Source organism: Hypanus sabinus, chromosome 31, assembly GCF_030144855.1.
Source record: "Hypanus sabinus isolate sHypSab1 chromosome 31, sHypSab1.hap1, whole genome shotgun sequence".
Taxonomy (NCBI): Eukaryota; Metazoa; Chordata; class Chondrichthyes; order Myliobatiformes; family Dasyatidae; genus Hypanus; species Hypanus sabinus.
In genome coordinates, this window is record NC_082736.1 from 10,156,618 (window position 1) to 10,178,121 (window position 21,504).

At 44.2% G+C, this 21,504-nt stretch overlaps 2 non-coding genes across 2 annotated transcripts; both read right to left on the bottom strand.

Annotated features, from left to right (window-relative positions):
- Positions 1–1,054: 1,054 nt before the first annotated feature.
- Positions 1,055–1,128, bottom strand: trnan-guu (transfer RNA asparagine (anticodon GUU)). Its single transcript has one exon. It is a non-coding gene; the product is annotated as a tRNA-Asn (tRNA).
- Positions 1,129–1,245: 117 nt separating this feature from the next.
- On the bottom strand, positions 1,246–1,317 carry trnam-cau (transfer RNA methionine (anticodon CAU)). The gene has a single exon. It is a non-coding gene; the product is annotated as a tRNA-Met (tRNA).
- Between the last annotated feature and the right edge of the window lie 20,187 nt (positions 1,318–21,504).

Here is a 21,504-nt window from a genome sequence, read left to right on the forward strand (position 1 = left end):
TATATGTGACCTAAACACGTAGAACAGATTCAAATCCCACTGAGCCCGTTGCGGCAGCAGTCGGGAGCGCCGGCCTCCGGACAGCGCAGAGGTACCCAGCTGGTAATGAAACGCAGCAGAAAAAAAGAGCTGAGATCACAGAGGGGGAGCAGTGAGAGAGGGTTTCACTGAACTCTCATCGATGAGAAGATTCACACTTCTTCAGAGTAGGCATCCCCTATTGACTTCAATGGATCTGTGTTGAGAGGGTGAACGGCTTTCAGTTACTCGGTGCAGACATCAGCGAGGATCTCACGAGGTCTGTACGTACCGGCTGCGTGGTGAAAAGGGCACAACAGCGTCTCTTTCACCTCAGACGGTTGAAGATATTTAACACGGATCCCCAAATCGTAAAGACTTTCTACAGGGGACCATCCGGTATGGATGCATCACTACCCGGGATGGGAACTGTAATTCCCTCAATCGTAGGAATCTGCAAGGAGCGGTGCGGGCAGCCGAGCGTGTCTGTTGATATGATCTTCACAGTATTCAGGACATTTACAGAGACAGGTGTGAAATAAGGCCTGAAGGATCGTTGGGGACCCGCGTCACCCCAATCTCAAACTGTTCCTGCTGCTACCATCCGGGAAAGAGTACAGCAGCATAAAAGCCAGTACCAAAAGGTTCCGGGACAGCTTCTTCCACCAGGCCATCAGACCGACTAATTCACGCTGATACAATCGTATTTCTATGTTATATTGACTGTCCTGTTGTACATACTATTTATTACATATTGCTATGTTGTACATTGCACATTTAGACGGAGACGTAACGTAAAATGTTTACTCTTCACGTATGTGAAGGACGTAATTAATAAAGTCCATTGAATTCAATTCCACGCAAGTGACTTCGCAGTGTAACAGTTGAATCACAGACGGGAATATGTGCAGATGCTGGAAATCCAAGCAACATACACAAAATGCTGCAGGCTGCTTCGTGATCCTGAAGAAGTGTTTCGGCCTGAAAAACCGACTGTGTACTTTATTCCACAGAAAATAAACCAGTGGATCACTAGCGTCCCTGGGTGGGCTCGAACCACCAACCTTTCGGTTAACAGCCGAACGCGCTGACCGATTGCGCCACAGAGACGACTATTTAAAAGAGTACGAATAAATGATAAATTCCAATTGAAATGCAATTTCTTGTTATAGGTGCATAGTGTTTTAAAAAACAAAGTTGAATACCAGCTGCCGCCAACAGAGAATATAGCAGAGGATGGTTTCGATCCATCGACCTCTGGGTTATGGGCCCAGCACGCTTCCGCTGCGCCACTCTGCTACAGAAAGTGTAATCAGTTGTTGAACTGTGAATGCTGCGCTTTTTCATGTGTATGTATGCATTCGTTTATGTCTGTGTCTGAATCTGTACATACAAGGTCTGGGTCTGTGCCTGTGTCTGTACATGTCTGTGTCTGTATATGTCTGGGTCCATTCCGTCTTTTTCCCGTTTCATACTCACGTTCTTCAGGTTCTTTTGATGATTCCTTGTTTCTACTCTTTCTCGTTCTCTCCACCTTCCCTATTTCTCTGACTCACCCAGTTATTATCTATCTGCCGTTTATGCTCTATCTGTCTTGCACCTCCTTCCCGATATTTCGCCACTGAAATGCATTTTACATCATTTAAATATTCAGACGGACAATTCATCTCTCTGGTCGGCTTTTTTAAAAATAAATAACGACGTTTTCACCCCAGGTGCCATTAACTTCTGTAAAGGGGGTTTCTTCCTTTTTCTTTGTTACTGTGCATGTAATCAAAAGGGCTTCTTTATTTTGTTAACTAGCAGGAATGCTAATTTACTGATAACGACAATTGTATTCCTTTGTAAACCAAATGGCGATTAATGTTCTTTCTTCTGAGTCTGTAAGCTTTTGTTGACGGGCTTTTGGGCAGATCGGCGCGAGGGGGTCGAGAGAGAGGACGCAATGCTGTAAACTGGGCGAGAACGGAATCGAAGCGGGGGTCCGAGGCCCGGAGATACTCCGAGGAGGGGGGATGAAGCTAGAAGTGCTTGGTTGACCACTTCGGAGGGTCCTGAGCTGCGAGTCGAGGAGTTCGGAGGGGATCGAATGATGGCCAGAAGACTTCAGAAATTGAGCTCCAACGGTTGTGCACGAAGTGGATTGGACTTTGATAAGTTTGGCGCCTTTTCTTTATTTTTTGTCTCTTCATATATACTGTATCGTTATTAATCACTTAGCTATAGTAATCTTTATAAATTGTACTCATTTAATCGCATATGGTGTACTGTCTGTTTTGGGGCGAGGCGGGGACATCACACAGCACCCACACCAGCTGATTACCCAGTTTGGCGGGGCCGAAGGCTGCTCCCCCTAGACGAGAACGAGTGTGAGCGAGCCCGAGGTGACCCATGGGGTTACACTTCCTTATCCTGTCCTGATGATTGGATGTCTGCCCGAGTTCCTTCAGTGTTGAAACTGCAGATCAACTAGTGAAGCGGAACTCGCGCCATTAATGTACTGCAAACGCTGACATCAAATGCAACAATTCCTCCTCCGGGATTAACTGTTGGTGTCATGTTCAGACCATCACAGCCGGAACAGTTAGTGACGGATGGGGAGATGTGGAGTAACGCTGATGCTTCGCCCCTCCCTGCCACACGGGGGGAGGGGGGGTTCCATTCCTGCACCAAAGCTGTGTGACTGACACAGTAAAGGTCGGGTTTCAACTATCCTACGTCGGACGGTGTAAATACAGACTGGCAGTTGTTAATCCCGTGGCCAGTTGAGTTACTCCAGCATTTTGTGAATGTTGCTCTGAATTTCGCAATCTGTGATTTCCCGCCGATTTTTCAATTCACAGGCACCAACCTGGATTTCGTTACATGCAAGCATACGATTTCTCATTGAAATATATCCGGGTTGTCAAACGTACCTGAAATCTTCTTTCTGAGTCACCGAGCACAAACAGCGAACATTGAAAGATAGAAAACACAAGTCGGAGGGGATATCCAGCTTCTCCGGACTGCCCGCTATTCAATCCGATCCTGCCTTGATTTCTCGAACTTCCGGTAATGCCCCCTCCCCTTCAGAATTTCCTTTTCCTTCTCTCACCTTATCTCCTTGCCTGCCCACCGCCTCCATCTGGTGCTCCTCTTCCGTTTGGTTTCTTCCATGGCCTATTGCACTCTCCTTTCAGACTCCCTCTTTTCCAGTCCTGTATCTCTTTCGCCAAACAATTGCTTGCTCCACCCCAGCCCCTCCCAGATTCACCTAGCACTTTGCTGCTCCCTTTCCTCCCTCCACCTTTTAATTCTACTACTCATATTTTTTTTTTCTCCAGTCCTGCTGAAGAGTCCTGGCCCGAAAAATCGACAGTTCACTTTTCCATAGATGCTGCCTGGCCTGCTGAGTTCCTCCAGCATTCTGTGTGTGTTGATCCGTGTCTTCTATCTCACTTACCAAACCAGTGAATCTGCTTCCTCGTAGCAGCTTCCCAAATCTTTGTTTAAGTATATATTCTGAGAAATGTTCTTATATTGCAAAAATAAATTTCGAATTGATTAATTGATTAAAAGCTATTAGCACATACCGAAACAAGCCACAGAAAATGTAAGTTAAAGACGCTTTTTGAGTAAAGAATTTTTTTTTCCCTCCCAGAGGCAGACTCTTGATATGAGCTGTTTTTCTGGTCTTGGAATGAGTTCCCAAACATTAAATTGACATTATACCAGAGACTGACTGGTACCGAATGAAACCCACACTCTCACAATGTATCAGAAACTGACTGGTACAGGAGGAACCCCACCCTCACACTGTACCAGAGACTGACAGGTAAGAATGAAACCTGCACTCTCAAACTGTACAGAGACTAATGTGTGCAAAAGTTTTTGATTTGCCTATTTTGTGAACCGTACTCAAATTTACTGCTAAACCCTGCACCATGTCCTCTTGTTTCCTCTGGAATAAATCCACCCATCACTTGACCGTGACCAGTCTCTACCTTTCTAACATGGGATTAAACTATACCTGTGTCGTCTCAAAGTGAAAGCTAACATTGTATTTGCCACCTTCCTCCCAACTCAGCTGCAAGCCAGTATTTGGGGAATCCTGTACAAGGATACCCAGCTCCATTTGTACCTCTAATGTTTGAATTTTCTCCCTATTTAGTAAATCAGTTACTTAGAAAATACATTGTTCCTTATATAATGCTTAATAATGGTGTCTGACGTCATGGTAAACACTGAAATCAGGCCATTTGACTGTTACCCACTTCTGTTCCTCAAAAATGTGTGGAGATATTTGCAATTTTCCAATGTCCGGAAACACTTCTGTATCTAGTGATTCTTGAAAAGGAGCAACTAACGCTTCCACCAACCGTTCAGCTACTCTTTCATATCTCTGCCATGAAGTCCTTCTGTCCCAGATGAGCTGGCGACATTCAGATTCTTCCGCTTCCCAAGCGCCTCAGCCTGTTCAGTTATGGGAGGCTACGGGACGACACCCAGTGACTGGGGCGTGGTAGGCGAGGCAAAGGTGGATACGCGGGACAAAAATGTTCAAAAGACATGATTAACTTGGTTGTGGGATACAGATGTAGACACGGTGTCCCGGGCCATGGAGACCAACGACTTGCTCCTTCTTTCTGTAGAAAGTGAAATTAATAGCCAGCGCTGGGACTGAGAATGATGAGCCGACATATTTTGATAGTTTTGAAGATTTCTCCCTGTGCCATAGACTGGGACACAAGTGTGCACCTTGATACATCAGAGACGAGGGACGCATGACGCTTTGATGATGCAAAGAATTAAAGCCAACACTTAAGAAAAAAATCAGGAGGGCGAAAGGAATGTAGAAGGCTGCTCTGGCAGTCAAGGGGAAGGAGAATCCCAAGGGCATCTACAGATATATTAAGAACAAAGGAATAGCAAGGACAACATCAGCGTGGTCATCTGTAAATGGAGCCAAAGGAGACTAGGGAGAACTTAAATGAAAATTTATCACATTTATTTTCCCAGGAAATGGACGGACAGTCTATATAACTAAGATAAAACAATACTGAGGTCATAGACACTATTCTGATTACAAACGAGGAGGCAAATCGTGGTCTAAACACCCCACGGCCTCGTAAGGTGCTTTCTCTTTGCCACGTCGTTTTGTACATCGAACCGTGCATAAAAGACAATCAGCCTACTACGCAGAGAGGCGTCTCTGTCGCGGACGTGCGAGTTAAAGTTGCAGTCCATTATGGTCTGAACACCCTGTCACCTGCACAGGTAGTTCTGGTCTCCATATCTGACTCAACGTGTCCGGGTTTTCAGAGGACGTTCACCAGCTCGCTCCGGAAATGAAGTTGTAACCATATGACGGAGAGATTGAGTTGCCTTGGACTATGCTCGGCGGAATCCAGGCAATTCAGAGGAAATCTTATAGAAACACGGAAAACTCCGAGAAGGATAGATGAGATAGAAACAGGAAAGTTGTTTCGGCTGTTAAATGAGAAAAGAACGAGGGGACATAACTCAAGAAACTGAGGAATACAATTAGGATGGAGATGAAGAGAACAGCGCATCAGCGGAACGATGTGCCCAGGGAGGAAGTAGGATATAAGTAGTTAGGTACATTTAACACAGAGTTAGACAGCATTTTGCACAGAAAGGAATTGAAGATAGGGGGAAAGGCTAAATTCATGTAACTCAGGCCACGGCCAGATACCCGTGATATTACTGAATGGCAGACTAGACTCGATGATATGATGGCCTACTCCTGCTCCTATTTCTTACCTCTTATTTCTATAATGCTTTATATTTTGCATTATAATGCTTCGTTCTGTGTGTGTGTGTGTGTGTGTGTGTGTGTGTGTGTGTGTGTGTGTAGGATGGGATGTGCGGTTTTCAATGCCTTTATTGTATCTTCATTACACAAAACCGAGCCAGAATTTTTTGTTGTCTCCAGGCGACAATCCCATGACATTATATTTTAGAATCTGTGTTAGATAAATATTTTGTATAGGGAATCCCACTCCATGATTAGGCCCCTGTGAAACTCTGCCCGCCACCATTTGTTTTCGTTATTTTATTCCGGAATCAGTGCCGGATGAACATTTGAATGCGGAGCCCCATCCCTTTATTAGATCCCCATGAAACGTTGTCCACCGCCTTTGCTTTCTCATCTTTACAATCCCACGTTGGGATCTTCTCATCACTCTGGCTCATAAACCTAAAATTTCTCCGCCTCACTCCCCGGCTACCATGGATACGGGTTATTTCAACCCAAGTGACAAGGGTCAGATTTGACTTATCAACATGATTGTCGCGTTGATTTTAAATATGTAAAATATGTTATCGTTATGCGAATATAATATATGTTCACGTATATGTTATCGTCCTTAAATTTTGATGAAACGTGGCAATAAAAAACACCCCCAGTGCAGCGCCAGTTCTCGTTCGTTTGAAGGACCTGTTTATACCCATGAAAGGCAGTAGTTGGAGCAGACTATTCGCACATCCGCGGTAAAGAAACTATTTCTGATACGCAGACATAGAATTGTTGATTACTGTGACAGGAAATATAGGAAATTAGCACGTTTCTGCCAAATAAGTTGCACATCAAATCCTCGCTTGATTGGTTTTGTTATTACAGCATTGGTAAAAAAAATTATATTTACCACATAGTAGCTTTCGATTCAGAAGGCAGAATGCCAACTAAGCATCTTTTTTTATTGTGCTCTACACACGGTCTTCTGCAACAGACACTGCCCTCTCCTCAGTCAGCTCCTCAGTTACCGTCTCTGCACCATCTCATTTTACCTCTGTCCGGGCCTAATTTCTGCCGTAAGGTCCATCAGCATAATCTGGCGATTCGGCCCATTGTCTGTACTGCTATTCCATTATGTCGGACTTATTACAACCCCATTCTGCAGCCTCCCCCTCTGGCGTCCTTAATCACGAAAAGGTGGGAAGCCACAGCTACGATTCTGAACCAGCGCTCACATTAACACTGCTGAACAAGTCCATTCATGGGTCTAACTAGGGCTTCGTTTGTCAATCATTGGAAGGTACCACACGCTGTCTGAACGAAAAGGCATTAGTCACATTCATTGCACTGGCACAATGAAATTGCAGATTTACCAGCTCACTTTAACAGACATCAGGTGTTCATGTTCCAGGAATATTACTCCAGCTGTCACAGATATCCCTGGAACAATCGACCATCCTGTGAATGGGAATAGAATTTTACCAGTGTAAGAAAAATCAGACTGGCTTCACATAATTCGTTGACCCATATTCCGATATTAAAGGAAATTCTGAATACACTTTTTGCTAATGTAACTATCACATGAGCTCCTCTTAATTCGTTGGTACGAGACCCATTTATTTACACTAACTATGCTGACTTCACTAGAAAAGGAAAACTACTGGCATTCGCTCACTTGGCGTCACATTTACCAGACATATAAGCTATGCATAACTTTGTTTGAACTCCCGTCAAAGCTTTCAATTCGATTTGCATTTTATCTACAGAACCGGCCATCCAACGTAAGCAGATGTTTGACGCCACTCTTCATGTCCTCTCTGAATTCCCCCTGTGACAGAGTGTAGATACACGTGTTGGTGCAGGTACTGAGAAACTGCAACATGATTCCACACCAGGATGTACCTCAGGTTATTCAAATATTGTTCTGTGTAAAAGTAATTCTGAATTTGCCAGTTAGAAGTATATTAAATAAAGGGGATCTGCAACAATATGTTGGCTGATAGAGCTAACAACAAAATCATCGACCTTCGCCGGTTCCCTCGCTCTGTATTCTTATTTCCTCTGCTGATCCTCAGACCCCGGCGGATTCGGTTAGACGCTATAATATGCCAGACTGTTAAAGCATTAAACAACAGAATCAAGCCGATTGGAAATAAAGGTGTAGTAATGGAGTTATACAACCAGTATGATTTCCATACGGTAAATTAAGGTATTCCGCTTTCAAAAGGCATCGCCAGAAGTACAATGGAACACGCCTCGCACAACTCCCCAAACCCACAATTATTATTATCACAGTCGTTGTCCTCTCGGTGCAGTATCGCTCCCGCTGCTTATGACTACAAACTGCAATACAGCGATCGAACGTGAAAGCCACCGTGAGCCGAACAGAACAGTCCATGTTTGCGACGCTCAGGCAAATGTCACGGAGCAAACCAATGGAATGAACAAAGGACCGGCATAAAAAATAAATATTATTGATCTGATCGAGTACAACACCAATGATAGTGCAGATTAAATCAGCTGCTGCCATTCCCACCAGATAACAGGAGATGCATTTGGAAAGACCACATTTTCCTCGAGACAGGATCGAAATCGCCATTAAATTAACTGCAGGAAAGCAGAGTTGTTTTCAGGAGCATAAACACTGATCCGTTTCACTTGGGAGCCATGCGGAGAGAAGCATTGAAGCGGACTGAGTGAACGTCATTTTCTGATCCTATGCCGGGACAGGCTGGTCTCAATTTGGATAGAGGAAATATGGTTCGCACGGGCTCCGTCACTGCCCTTCGATTGAAGGATAATGGCGGAACAGACCAATAGTTGTGCTGCAAATTTCCCGAAGTTGTCAGCAGAGATACCAGTGGGCGGGTTATCGAACGACTCATTTAAACGGACCCACCGTTGTAGCTGAGAACGCTGAAGGTTGTACTTATAGCGGGAATAAAATTGTCACAGGGAGATTGCTTCTTCCGACACAACATATCTCAGTTCACGAAACTTAGAGCTAAAGGTATATTTCGATGCACAGCTGCAACAAACTGAAATCTTGAATATTAACATTAAAACCAGCCAAAGAAGGAGAAATGTTAAATCGGAAGATATCTGTGCGTTATTATGGAGTTTTAAAGGACATTTGGACAACTGGAAAAATAAGTTTCTTTTTTTTGCTTTAAAATAGAAAAGAACGACCGTGAGTCGCCTAAAACCAGTGAGCTGGATGATAAAGGTGCACCGATGGAATCGATTTCCTTTTTGTTTATGTTAAGTTTTGAGTTTTTATGTTGATACCGAATCAGATTTGGAGCACATCATGCTGTTACTGCTTTGGAAATTCGAGTGAAGTAAACACTGGAACAGTTTCAATATTAACACTCATTAATTGCTAAAGTTGGATGTTAGAAATGATAGAAAAATAAACAACGTATGTTTAGTCCTGAACAGGCTAAAAACACTGATCACGTGAGGCACCATCTGTAACAGATTTTATATCGTCATTATGCCGTGCAACAGATACAGTATGAAGAACAACAGCCAGCTCCTGTTTCTTACCAGGGATACCAATCGCTGCCAGTACAGGATAGTCGATACTGGCTATGTAGTAAATTGCTGCATATCCCATTTTCCGTGCGATGAAGCGATCTGTACAAAATGGTCCAACTACCGAAATCTACTGTTGATTGTTTTGTAAGTTCTTATACAGGAGATGAAAGTGCATCTGATAATTAATCATTGCACCTCGTTAGTCACATCAGTGGCAGTCTATTGCACAAAATTCTCAGGTAAATAATTCATATGATTCGTGCAATGAAAGTCGGTCCCAGGAACAATAAAAAAAAACAATTGTTTATTCACCCTTTAAAAACAATATTGTATATTCCTTGCCTGACGCTAAATTTGCAGGTTTCAAATGTCTTCATATTTTTACAGTGGGCACTATCCACAAATAATTATCATTTGTAACAGTAGGCAGAACCCATTAAGATACTCAAATTAATAAAAAAATGGTATATTTAGTTTGTCTGTTAAAATCGATTATCTTCTTTTCTGCGTGGGGAACGTTCACACCTGTTTGTTTTTATTTAGATTTGGTTCCACAGTACTAGTCAATTTGGATGAGGAATTACTTCCTAAACGATTAGATTAGTTAAACGTATATCTCGAAGGACATCACCACGCCCACGCTGATATGTGGGTCATCTGAGATTACTGTAGACTGACTGATTCATGAAACTAGCTGTAACATATGGGAAGATTAAGTATCTATATCTACTAGCAGAAAATAGAACTGTTTAGCCCAAGGAAACGCGATTTTTCCCACTAACAGTGCAACGCATCTCTGATCTCACCATTCGCGTTGTGTGAAATTTCTTGCAAGTGTTTTATTTTCATGTATTACCCGCCGTTTTTTTTTCCTTACCTTTTCAAGAATTTAAAAGGTTCAGAATCCACAACATTTTTCATCAAGTCTGAAGGAAACAACGTCTAGAAGTGTTGATCTATCCACAGATGATGTTAGTTGCGATATTCGCCCTACTGGATTTAAGACACTTGGGTATTTAAGCCAGATTACATTGATAATTGTGAATAGAAAGCGACATAAAATGGCAATAACTTATACTCGCACTGTGTTTGTGTTTGGGAAAACTCATGCCTTCATTAAATCTCCATAAATCACAGCCAGGCCAGTCTTTTCTCTTTCTTTCTAAGCAACAATCACACGTTATTTTATTCTAGAATCTGTGCCTGATAAACACATTTTGTGGGAATTCCCACGCCTTGTTCTATCACTATGAAACACTGCACGGCCAGTCCTTGTGTCCCAGCGAGATAATCGATAATGAAATATTGGAATACTGAAATACTTGAAATATTCAAGTCAGACAGGATCTCTACTTTTACGGTTTCTTGTAGAGGATCCCGTTCCCTTTTTCCCAAACGCATCCACCTCCTTGCTGATTATAATATTTCATTCTGAAATTGTTTGTGGCAGACTACAACGCCAGCACAGGAAAAGGGGGATTATGGGCCAGTTGGCTAGTTATAGATCGATGATTGGGGAAGTGTTCGAGTCCATCATTCAGGACTAGGTTTCAGGATACCTGGAGACTAATGATAAAGTAAATCAAAATCAGCAAGGCTTCTGTGCAGGAAACTCTTGCCTGAAAAATCTATTAGAATTCTCAGAGGAAGTACGAAGCAGGGTGGACAAAGGTGAAGCGCTGGTTGTCATTTACTTCAATATTCAGATGACATTTGATAAGGTGACACACATAAGGCTGTTTAACAAGATAAAACCCTTTGGTGTTACAGGAAATATACTGGCTGTCAGGTAGGAGGCAGCGTGTGGGAATGAAGGGGACGGTTTCTGGTTGGCTGCCAATGAATAGTGGCTTTCCTCAGGGGTGAGGATTGGGGCGGCTACTTTTCACGTTGTTTGTGAATGATTTAAAAGTGGAGTTAATGGGTTTGTGGCGAAGTTTGCGGATGCTACGAAGGTAAGTGGAGGAGTGGGTCCTGCAGAGGAAGCACTGCGATTGGAAGAATTGGAAAAAACGTGACAGATGGAAAACAGTATTCGGAAATGTATGATATTGTACTTTGGTAAAAGGAGTAATAGTGCAGCCGAATCTCTAAATGGAAATAAAATTCAAACATCATTGAAGAGTGCCCAGAGGAGGTTCCTTGGTATGAATTCAGGGGTTAACATATCAGGTGTGTTTGGCAACTCTGGGCCTGTACCCACTGGAATTTAGAAGAATGTGGTGACTCTCATTGAGCCCTATCGAATCTTGAAAGGACTGGATAAGGTGGATATGGAGAAAATGTTTCCTCTAGTGGGGTTATTTTGACTGGGGGCACAGACTTAGAAGTGAGGGGCGAGCGTTTAGAACAAGGTTAAGGAGAATTATGTTTAACCACCGCACGGTGAATCTGTGACTGGCCAAGTCCGTGGTTCTATCGAAAACGGAAAATATGAGTTTCCAAATTGGTCGGGGCATCAAGGGATTTGATGAGAGGGCAGGCGTATGGGGTTGAATGGGATCCCAGATGAGCCATGATGAAATGACGAAGCGAATTCGATCGGTGACCTAATTCTGTGCCTATGTCATGGGCTTACAAGCCGAATAACTATGGTTGTGATGAGGGGCCTGGAAGTTCAACCTAACATTGGATTGGTCGAAACAACATTTCAGTAATTCTCGAGTTATAGTCGGATGTTTGGATTAAAATGTCTCGATCTGATCAGTTAGTCTTGGCACTACAGGTTTACATGTAGCTGGGAAGGATATCAAAGTTTCTACCTGCCGTGCAAATAATCCTTATTATGCTGGAGAACCGCATGGGTGTCAGGATATGACAGCAAATGATCTTTAGGGACCATTCTGTTTCCTATCCTATCCGTATCAGCCATACGTTCATATAGTACACAGGAAGCAGGTGAGAACACGGAGATAGGCTACTCGAACACTGCTACTCCCCCTTCCGCAACGCTTACAAAGAGATCCTTCGCCCAACACCCACCCCGTTTGGATAATCAGATCACTCCTCTATTTCCTGGTGCCAAAGTGCAGGCAGAAGCTGAAACACGAGACGGCCATAGTTAGAAGGGCCCACTGTTGATCCGACTAATTGGCCTCCATGCGGCAGGACTGCTCCGATGACGTCAACTGCAATGTGTTTCCTGATGAGGACATCTCCGAGTTCACGGAAGGGGTCCGGAAGCGCATCGAGGATGTTGTTCCCCAGAAATCAGTCAGGCTCTTCCCAAATCAGAAACTTTTGATCAACATTTCCGTGCAAGAACCATTTACAATAGACAATAGACAATAGGTGCAGAAGTAGACCATTCAGCCCCTCGAGTCTGCACCGCCATTCTGAGATCATGGCTGATCATTCACTATCAATACCCAGTCCCTGCCTTGTCCCCAGATCCCTTGATTCCCCTATCCATCAGATATCTATCGAGCTCCTTCTTGAAAGCATCCAGAGAATTGGCCTCCACCGTCTTCCGAGGCAGTACATTCCACACCTCCACAACTCTCTGGGAGAAGAAGCTCTTCCTCTACTCTGTTTGAAATAACTGACCTCTTATTCGCAATCCATGCCCTCTGGTACTGGACTCTCCCAACATCTGGAACATATTTCCTGCCTCAATCCTATCAAATCCTTTAATTATCTTAAACGTTTCAATCAGATCCCCTCTCAATCTCCTCAATTCCAGCGTGTACAAGCCCAATCTCTCCAATCTCTCTGCGTAAGGCAGCCCTGCCATCCCAGGAATCAACCTAGTGAATCTACGCTGCACTTCCTCAATTGCCAGAATGTCCTTCCTTAAACCTGGAGACCAAAACTGTACACAATATTCCAGGTGTGGTCTCACCAGGGCCCTGTACAAATGGAAAAGGACATCCTTGCTCTTGTTTTCAATTCCCCTTGTAACAAAGGCCAACATTCCATTTGCCCTCTTCACTGCCTGTTGCACTTGCTCATTCACCTTCGTTGACTGGTGAACTAGGACTCCTAGGTCTCCTTGCATTTCTCCCATACCTAACTCTACACCGTTCAGACAGTACTCTGCCCTCTTGTTCCTGCTTCCAAAGTGGATAACTTCACATTTATTCACTTTGAATGACATCTGCCAAGTATCTGCCCACTCACCCAGCCTATCCAAGTCTCCCTGTATTCTCCTAACGTCCTCTTCGCATGTCACACTGCCACCCAGTTTAGTATCGTCAGCAAACTTGCTGATATAGTTTTCAATGCCCTCATCTAAATCATTGACATAAATCGTAAAGAGCTGTGGTCCCAATACAGAGCCCTGTGGTACCCCACTAGTCACCTCCAGCCAGTCCGAGAAACACCCATTCACTGCTACCCTTTGCTTTCTATCTGCCAACTAGTTTTTTATCCATGTTGAAACCCTGCCCCCAATGCCATGAGCTCTGATTTTACTCACCAATCTCCTATGTGGCACCTTATCGAATGCCTTCTGAAAATCTAGGTATACAACATCCACTGGCTTACCCTCTTCTTACATCCTTGTTACACCCTCAAAAAACTCCAACAGATTAGTCAAGCATGATTTGCCCTTGGTAAATCCATGCTGGCTCGGCCTAATCCTATTTCTGCCATCAAGATGTGCCAATATTTCGTCCTTAATAATGGACTCAAGCATCTTCCCCACGACTGACGTTAGGCTAACAGGGCGATAGTTCTCCGTTTTCTCCTTCCCTCCCTTCTTGAAAAGTGGGACAACATTAGCCACTCTCCAATCTTCAGGAATAGAAGGAACATTGGAAAATGATTACCAATGCATCCGCAATTTCCTGAGCCACCTTATTTAGAACCCTCGGATGCAGACCATCTGGACCCAGGGATTTATTAGCCTTCAGTCCTACCAGTCTACTCATCACAGTTTCTTTCCTAATGTCAATCTGTATCAATTCCTCTGATATCTTATGACCCTGGCCCATCCATACATCTGGGAGATTGCTTGTGTCCTCCCTGGTGAAGACAGATCTAAAGTACGCATTAAATTCTGTTGCCATTTCCCTGTTTCCCATAACAATTTCTCCCAATTCATTCTTCAAGGGGCCAACATTGTTCTTAACTATCTTCTTTCTCTTCACATAACTAAAAAAAGTTTTTGCTATCCCCTTTTATATTCCTGGCTATACTGAGCTCATACCTGTTTTTTTTTTCTCTCCGTATTGCTTTTTTAGTTAAGATCTGCTGTTCCTTAAAACTTTCCCAATCATCTGTATTCCCACTCATCTTAGCTCTGTCATACTTCTTTTTCTTTAATGCTATACAATCTCTGACTTCCTTTGTCAACAACTCTGGTCCCTTCCCTCTCTTTGAATCCTTCCTTCTCATTGGAATGAACTGCTTTTGCATCTTTTGTATTATCCCCAAGAATATCTGCCATTGCTGATCCATTATCTTTCCTACCAGGGCATCCGCCCATTTAACTTTGGCCAGCTCTTCCCTCATGGCTCCGTAGTCTCCTTTATTTAATTGCAACACTGACACCTCTGATCTGCCCTTATCCCTCTCAAATTGTAGATAAAAACTTATCATGTTATGATCACTACTTCCTAATGGCTCATTTACTTCAAGATCACTGATCAATTCCTATTCATTACACATCACCAAGTCCAAAATAGCCTCGTTCCTGGTTGGCTCAAGCACAAGCTGTTCCAAAAATACTTCCCTTAGGCACTCCACAAACTCCCTATCCTGGGGTCCAGCACCTACCTGATTCTCCCAGTCCACCTGCATGTTGAAATCTCCCATAACGACTGCATTACCTTTAGCACATGCCAATGTTAACTCCCTAATCAACTTGTACCCAATATCCACGCTACTGTTTGGGGGCCTGTACACAACACCCATTAGGGTCTTTTTACCCTTACTGTTCCTCAGCTCAATCCACATAGACTCTAATTCCCCTGTTCCCAAGTCACCTCTTGCTAAGGACTGAATATCATTCCTCACCAACAGGGCCACCCCACCCTCTCTTTACCGCGTGAGATGGAGCTTACATTGCCGGTAATCAACAAGAGCTCAGGAAAAGCAGCTTTGATCTGAGCAAAGACATCAACGCAGCGAAATAACGACACGGAGACCCGATTCAGATTCAACTTTCCACCATGTGTGATGCCTGTGTGAGAAAACTACAGCTCTTGTTGAATACTACAGTTGAACCTTCCGTGCCATAATTCCCTCTAGGCTCGACAAGAAGCTCAGAGACCTCAGCCACGGATGTATTTGAACTTGTGTAGCTGGATCCTGGACTTCCTGTCAGGTGGCCGCTAGGTTGTAAGAGTGGGCTCCCTCACCTCTGTCCCTCTGACTCTCAACATAGATGCCCCTCAGGGCTGTGTACTAAGCTGCCTCCTTTACTTTCTATATACTCATGGGTGTATCGCCACCCACAGACCAGCGTGCTAATTAAATTTGCTGCCAACTACACCGATTGGCCTAATCTCAAATAATAATGAGGCAGCCACGAGTTATAAGAAGGGATGGAAAGAGTGTTCTTTGGAAAGTTATAATGTTGAAATTGGGAGCGTGAATATAGGATTCGCTGATGGAGGGCGAACTTCATCTCAGCCATCCATAAATCTGATAATGAAGGAGAACCTTGCAGTCCCATGAACTGATACGCATCGATATTTGTGAGGCTCTGGTCTTACTGAGTTGCAACATTTCTGTCTATTGACTGGACACGATTTGTGGAGAAGGCAAAGGAGACAATCCATCAATAGGCTAAGCATACGAATGTTATTAAGGCATGCTGATAAAGCAAATGAAATGTTGAGGGTCTCAGACTAGTGGATTGACTTTTGTAGATGCGGATCAAATGTTCATTACATGAGTGGGTGAGGATACTATCGTATGCTGCGGTAATATCAATTTTATATACGATGTGTCTCACCTTAGTCAGCTGAAGGCTGCAGTTGTGCAAAAGGAACAGGCTGTCGGTCGTTTGGCTTGATCAGCGCTTTAAAGAAAACATTATGATAATTCAGGTAATCCTTCGAGATCATTTCCAAAAAAAAAAAACGTTTCTTTGATAGAATACAATATCCAGGATTTTGACTATTGTTCACCGCATCTGTTCCACGTAATTCAGGGCGGTTGCACATTTGAGAACAAAGAGCCATAAGTTGCCGATTGTCACTTCTTGGGAAGAAGACAGTTAATAAATGTTGGTCTGGGACAGAGCCGATGAAAAGGTGTTAACATTTAGACACATGACCGACAGCCAATGAAATTCGAAAGGATTATGCGAATTGGACATATCAGCAGAACCTTTTATAATACTGGAGGCGGTAACAATGGAAACGATCAATTATCGCGGATGGGACGTGCACCACGGACACGTAGAGATTCGAATCAGGACTAAAAGAAACATCCAGTCAGCAGCAGAAGCTGCTCTTTAACTGGTATCACTTTTCTGTGCTTTGAATGTTCATGAATGAACAGAAAAACTTCGTTGATGTGCACACAGTTACTGGTTGTGTAAGTTCATGTGTTCTACTGTTCAGGCAATAAAGGTACTTGTCGGTAAATACAGATTCTCCTCGTATTCCACTGACAAGGGATTACAAGGGATTATTTTTGTAATATCACTTTGGAAAACTGAGCTACAAATGGGCTTGTTGTATGAGGCGGACATTGAGGTCAGAGATTTGTTCAGTGATTTCACAGTTTACACCATTTGGATTCATCATCAACAGGAACAGGGACGAGTGGAGATGAAATGTTCAACGGTTAATCTGAAAACTAAATCGTCAGGCATTCATTGCAATCATAGCATCATCGAGAAAATTAAGCCCATCATTGACGCATCATCAAATGTGCATTTACCTTATCACAGGGTTAGAGGATCTGCAGGATTTACCATGTGTAATGCTCGCCCAATGCGCCAGCTCTACTACAAGGACAATGTCAGTATGTACACGGAATCTTCAGCAACGGACGGTCCCCGTGCCAGTGTCATTCCGTACTGAGATGGAAGTATATCATTCGTTCTCCATTGTTCTTCGTTCGAAGTCTTTCCATCCATCGAGGTAAAAAGAAGCTAACCACTACATTCCCATGGATCAGTTTGAGATCGGTGATAAATGCCACCGAGGTAGCAAAGCGCATAAGCGTAATAAATCAGCAAATAAAACCAAAGGGTCACAAGGAGACTCTTCGGGAGGCCCGAAACGTCGACCGTTCTTTTTTTCCATAGATGCTGCCCAGCCTGTTGAGTTTCTCCAGCATTTTGGGTGTGTTGCATCGCTATATAGAGTAGCGTTCTAGGTCGAAGTCTGAATCCTGCGAAGAACTATGAACTTTACCATCAAGGCATGTCAGATCTTTCGGTGAAATTTCCAGTTGACTTTCGATACGCATGCATTTCATATTACACGTCAGCAAATCAGAACTCTTGTTTTATATCTGTTTTAATGTCGCTTCAATATCGTCAATAGCGTGTAAACCGTCCGGCATTCTCCGCTGACATATGTTTACAAGTTTCAATTTTAAAGCTGTGGTTCTAGTTCCCGAACTCTTTATGCTCAAAGGAAATGTCTCCGTGACCATTATGACTGCTCTCTTCACCATTTTCAGCTCCAATGGCGGGTCAAATGCCGATGACACGAGCAATCACCAGCTCGCTTGTACGTTATAGACTTCGAATACCCCTCAGTAAACTGCTGAAGGGTTTTAGATTCAACTGTTCTCCCGGCGGGACTCTGTCTTGCAGAGTGCAGATTCCGGACGAACAGTATCCTGGCACAAAGATTCCAGGGCAGTCATTTTAACATAAAATCCGGGGGATGGGACGATTCTCTGAGGTCCAGCGGAGTTATCAAGTCAAACGGATCAGTTTTGGCGCGGACGAAATTGTTTCCATGTCTTTCCGGTTGATTTAACAGCGATTGTGATCCTGTCTCGGGGAACGCGTGGTCTGAAATGGATCAATGTTACCTGGTGAAAAAAGGTAAAAACTGATCTCATGGGATTTGTCTTCTTTGCTATTGTGTAGCAGACTAATTACATCTACAATTATTCAAACTCTTGCTCATTATCCGATTTGTCTTCTGAAATGTGGCCCAATGATTGCAATTATTGATTTTTCCGTTCAGCAAACAGCGGATTTCAATTTCGACCTCCATATCGCATTTTTTTGTCAAAGGCTGCGGGATCGATACTACACCACGAGAACAGACACTGTGGTTATAGTGACCGGGACTGCCGTGAGCTCCGCGATGAACGGTCCGTTTTACTTTGCCCTGGAACCTGTCGTCAAACTTGACAACGTACAGCGGGGCTGTTTTCCCAGGGACGATGAATTCCTTTATCAGCGTGTAAAGAACACGAGTGACCAGACAGTATCTTCACTGTCTCCGCCTCTGTATTTCTGCTGTTCAATAGGTTTGCAGTCAGATAGAACTTCGCGGCAAAGAAAGTCGAAATGGGGACGTCGAAGCAAAAGTGGAAATCAGAAGGACGAAGAGGTGGTGAGCCCGAATTTTGTTGTTCGCTGTATCAGTTAATTCCCCTGTTACTCGGGATGACCTGTTGAGTATATTCTATGATCTGGCTTGTGGTCAATTGTTCTACGCAGACAGATATTTGAATGTCCTGACATATATCCTGCAGCTGTTCGCGTATATGTTGTCAGTAATGTGTATATGAAGCAACACGTGCATCAATGGACGAACGCAGAGAATGCTGTGAAAAGAGCTGAAGAATGGATTAACTGTGTGTTTGCATTAAGTCGCCTGAAGTGTAGATCCAATCTCCCTAACTGCCAATCGGCTTCCACTGGTACTCTTCCCCCAACACTTTCTTCAATGGCCTTCTGTGCTATTCAATCAAATTCCTCCTTTTTCAGCATCTTTTTACCAATAGTCTTTCCAGTTATTTACTTCAAACAACCCCTACCCTCCAGGTTTCACCTCTCACCGTGTACATCTTCCTCCATTTCCCCATTTAAGCCTTACTTCTAATCTATGTTTTACTGTCCTGGTGAAGGTTATCGGCCGAAATGTCGACCGCTTCCTCGTTTCCATGGATGCTGCCTGGTCTGCTGAGTTCCTCCAGCATTGTGTGTATTATTTTTATTTCCAGTATCTGGAGACTCTCTTTTGTTTCTGATTTGGTCCTGACCACGGTGAGTCCCCTGTCTCCTACCACCTCTTTACTCCTGTCAACCACGTACACTGGGGTAGTTTCCCGCAGCCAATGGACGCAGCATCCAGCGCGACTTCGGTATGCCGAAGAAAACCGTTTGGATCAAGTTTGATTCTCACCATTCAACAGTTGACCTCGCTGCCTGCTGTCCGCCATTTTCAATATCACGGCGCAGCAGTATTTTTCTGAGAGATTCTCAGACGGTCAGCCCGAGTCCACTGCCTCATACCCTACCCGATACTGGGAGTTTCATTGTCAAACGAGACAATGAAACCCCGGAAATATTCAGCAGTGAGATAGAAAGCGCGGAACGAAAGGTAAAACAAAACCACAAGTTGATACTGTGCCTTTAGAGCTTGCCAGTACTGATGTTATTGAATGAGGTTGTGAAACGAAATGATCCATGTCCGACCATAGCAGTGTTCCGGCAGGCAGGATTCACGGAACGATAACGGTAGGAACTGTTACGGGAGGAATTATGCGAAAGCACAGTGCAACAACGATCAGGGTAAAGGAGCATCACCACAGCTCAGTTTGTTGTGGAATCGAACAGGCAGAGTCGGGCTTTAAACATAGACGCATTAGAAAGCAGTGAGACGAAATCCGGTGCAGATCGCTCCGGCCACAAACGGTGGTGGTGGTGTTGAGGATGGGAGAGCAGGTGCTAGATCGGAGCCGATTGCGTTGTGTTGAAAATCGAGGAAAATGCTGCATGGAAATGAGAATAAAAACCAAAACTGACGAAGTTGGAAGCACACAGAAGAAAAAGAGACTGTCAGTGTCCCGATTGGCAATTCTCCATCTTGATATTACCTTCTTAATTGTGCTTTAATCCCGTCGTCTGATTTCCAATCATTCCCAGTTCCGCCAATTACAGCACACCGGGTTCCCTTTAGCGAACATAGGAGAAAACTCGAGTGTCACAGCTCTGGTTTGCCGGTTCGTTGGTTGATTCTGGTGTGAGTAAACCTCGTTTCCTGATTCCTCTGGACTGTCGGTTCTAAGCTCCGCATCATTTCCTGGATATATCGTCGTAAACCTTGTCTCCGTGTTAAGACTCTCCCGGATACCGGTTCCTCGTTAGCGACGGTGCTAACTCCTCACGTCTCTGCCTTCGCGCCTGTGTCCTGCACTTGGGGTCGCCCTCAGCCTCGTCCTTGCAACAGATAGAACTGGCCAAGAGTGAACCCAGCGGACACGGACATCGTGCAACAGGTCCACGCCAGCCAGGGCTACCTACTGGGAACCCACGACCAACTGCTCAGAGAGGTCACGGAAATACTTCGTGTGTTGTCCACGAAAGTGAGGAAGGTCAGTGAGCAGGTTGAGCGGGCATCCACTTCCCTTACTCCGTCCCTTCCAACAACCCCGACTGACCAAACCGCACAGCCTGGGATGTTCACGTCTCTTTGGTCGGCAACACAGTCCACTGGAGAACTGTACATACCCGGGCCGGAATCCTACGCTGGGAACCTAGGGAAATGGCAGGCCTTATATTACAAAGCTCTTTGGTCTTTGAGCAACCCCCACGTCCGTACACCTCGGACAGATCAAAGATGGTGTACATCGAGAGGAGGTCTGATTCTGATTCAGCTTGGTGCTGCGCAAGCACCGCCGGACAGCTGTTATAATGCTCAGTCGGTGTGAACGGCCTGAGAGTTATATTGCAAAGTGAGCTTTGTTGACTCGATCCCCTAAATTGATATCATTGAGTCTATCTTTAAAAATAGTCATGTCAGAAATACTGCGCAGCTCTGGCGACGGAAGATTCCACTCTCTTCTTGATTTGGGTAGATTTAATCTCACCCATTCACCTCAAGCCACTATAGTTCTAGGATGTCCCTGGCTGAACCACCATAACTCCTACATCGACTGGTCCAGCGGGAGCCCGTTTAGCCACGCTACCTGTCTACGGTCGGCTCTACCCATTATGGAGGTTCCCACCACCTCTCCTGTCTTGGAAGTCCTCGCCTTGTCCAGAATCCCCGCAGAATACCATGACCTGGGACAGGTATTCAGCAAACAACGGGTTCTTTCCATGACCCGCACCTCGC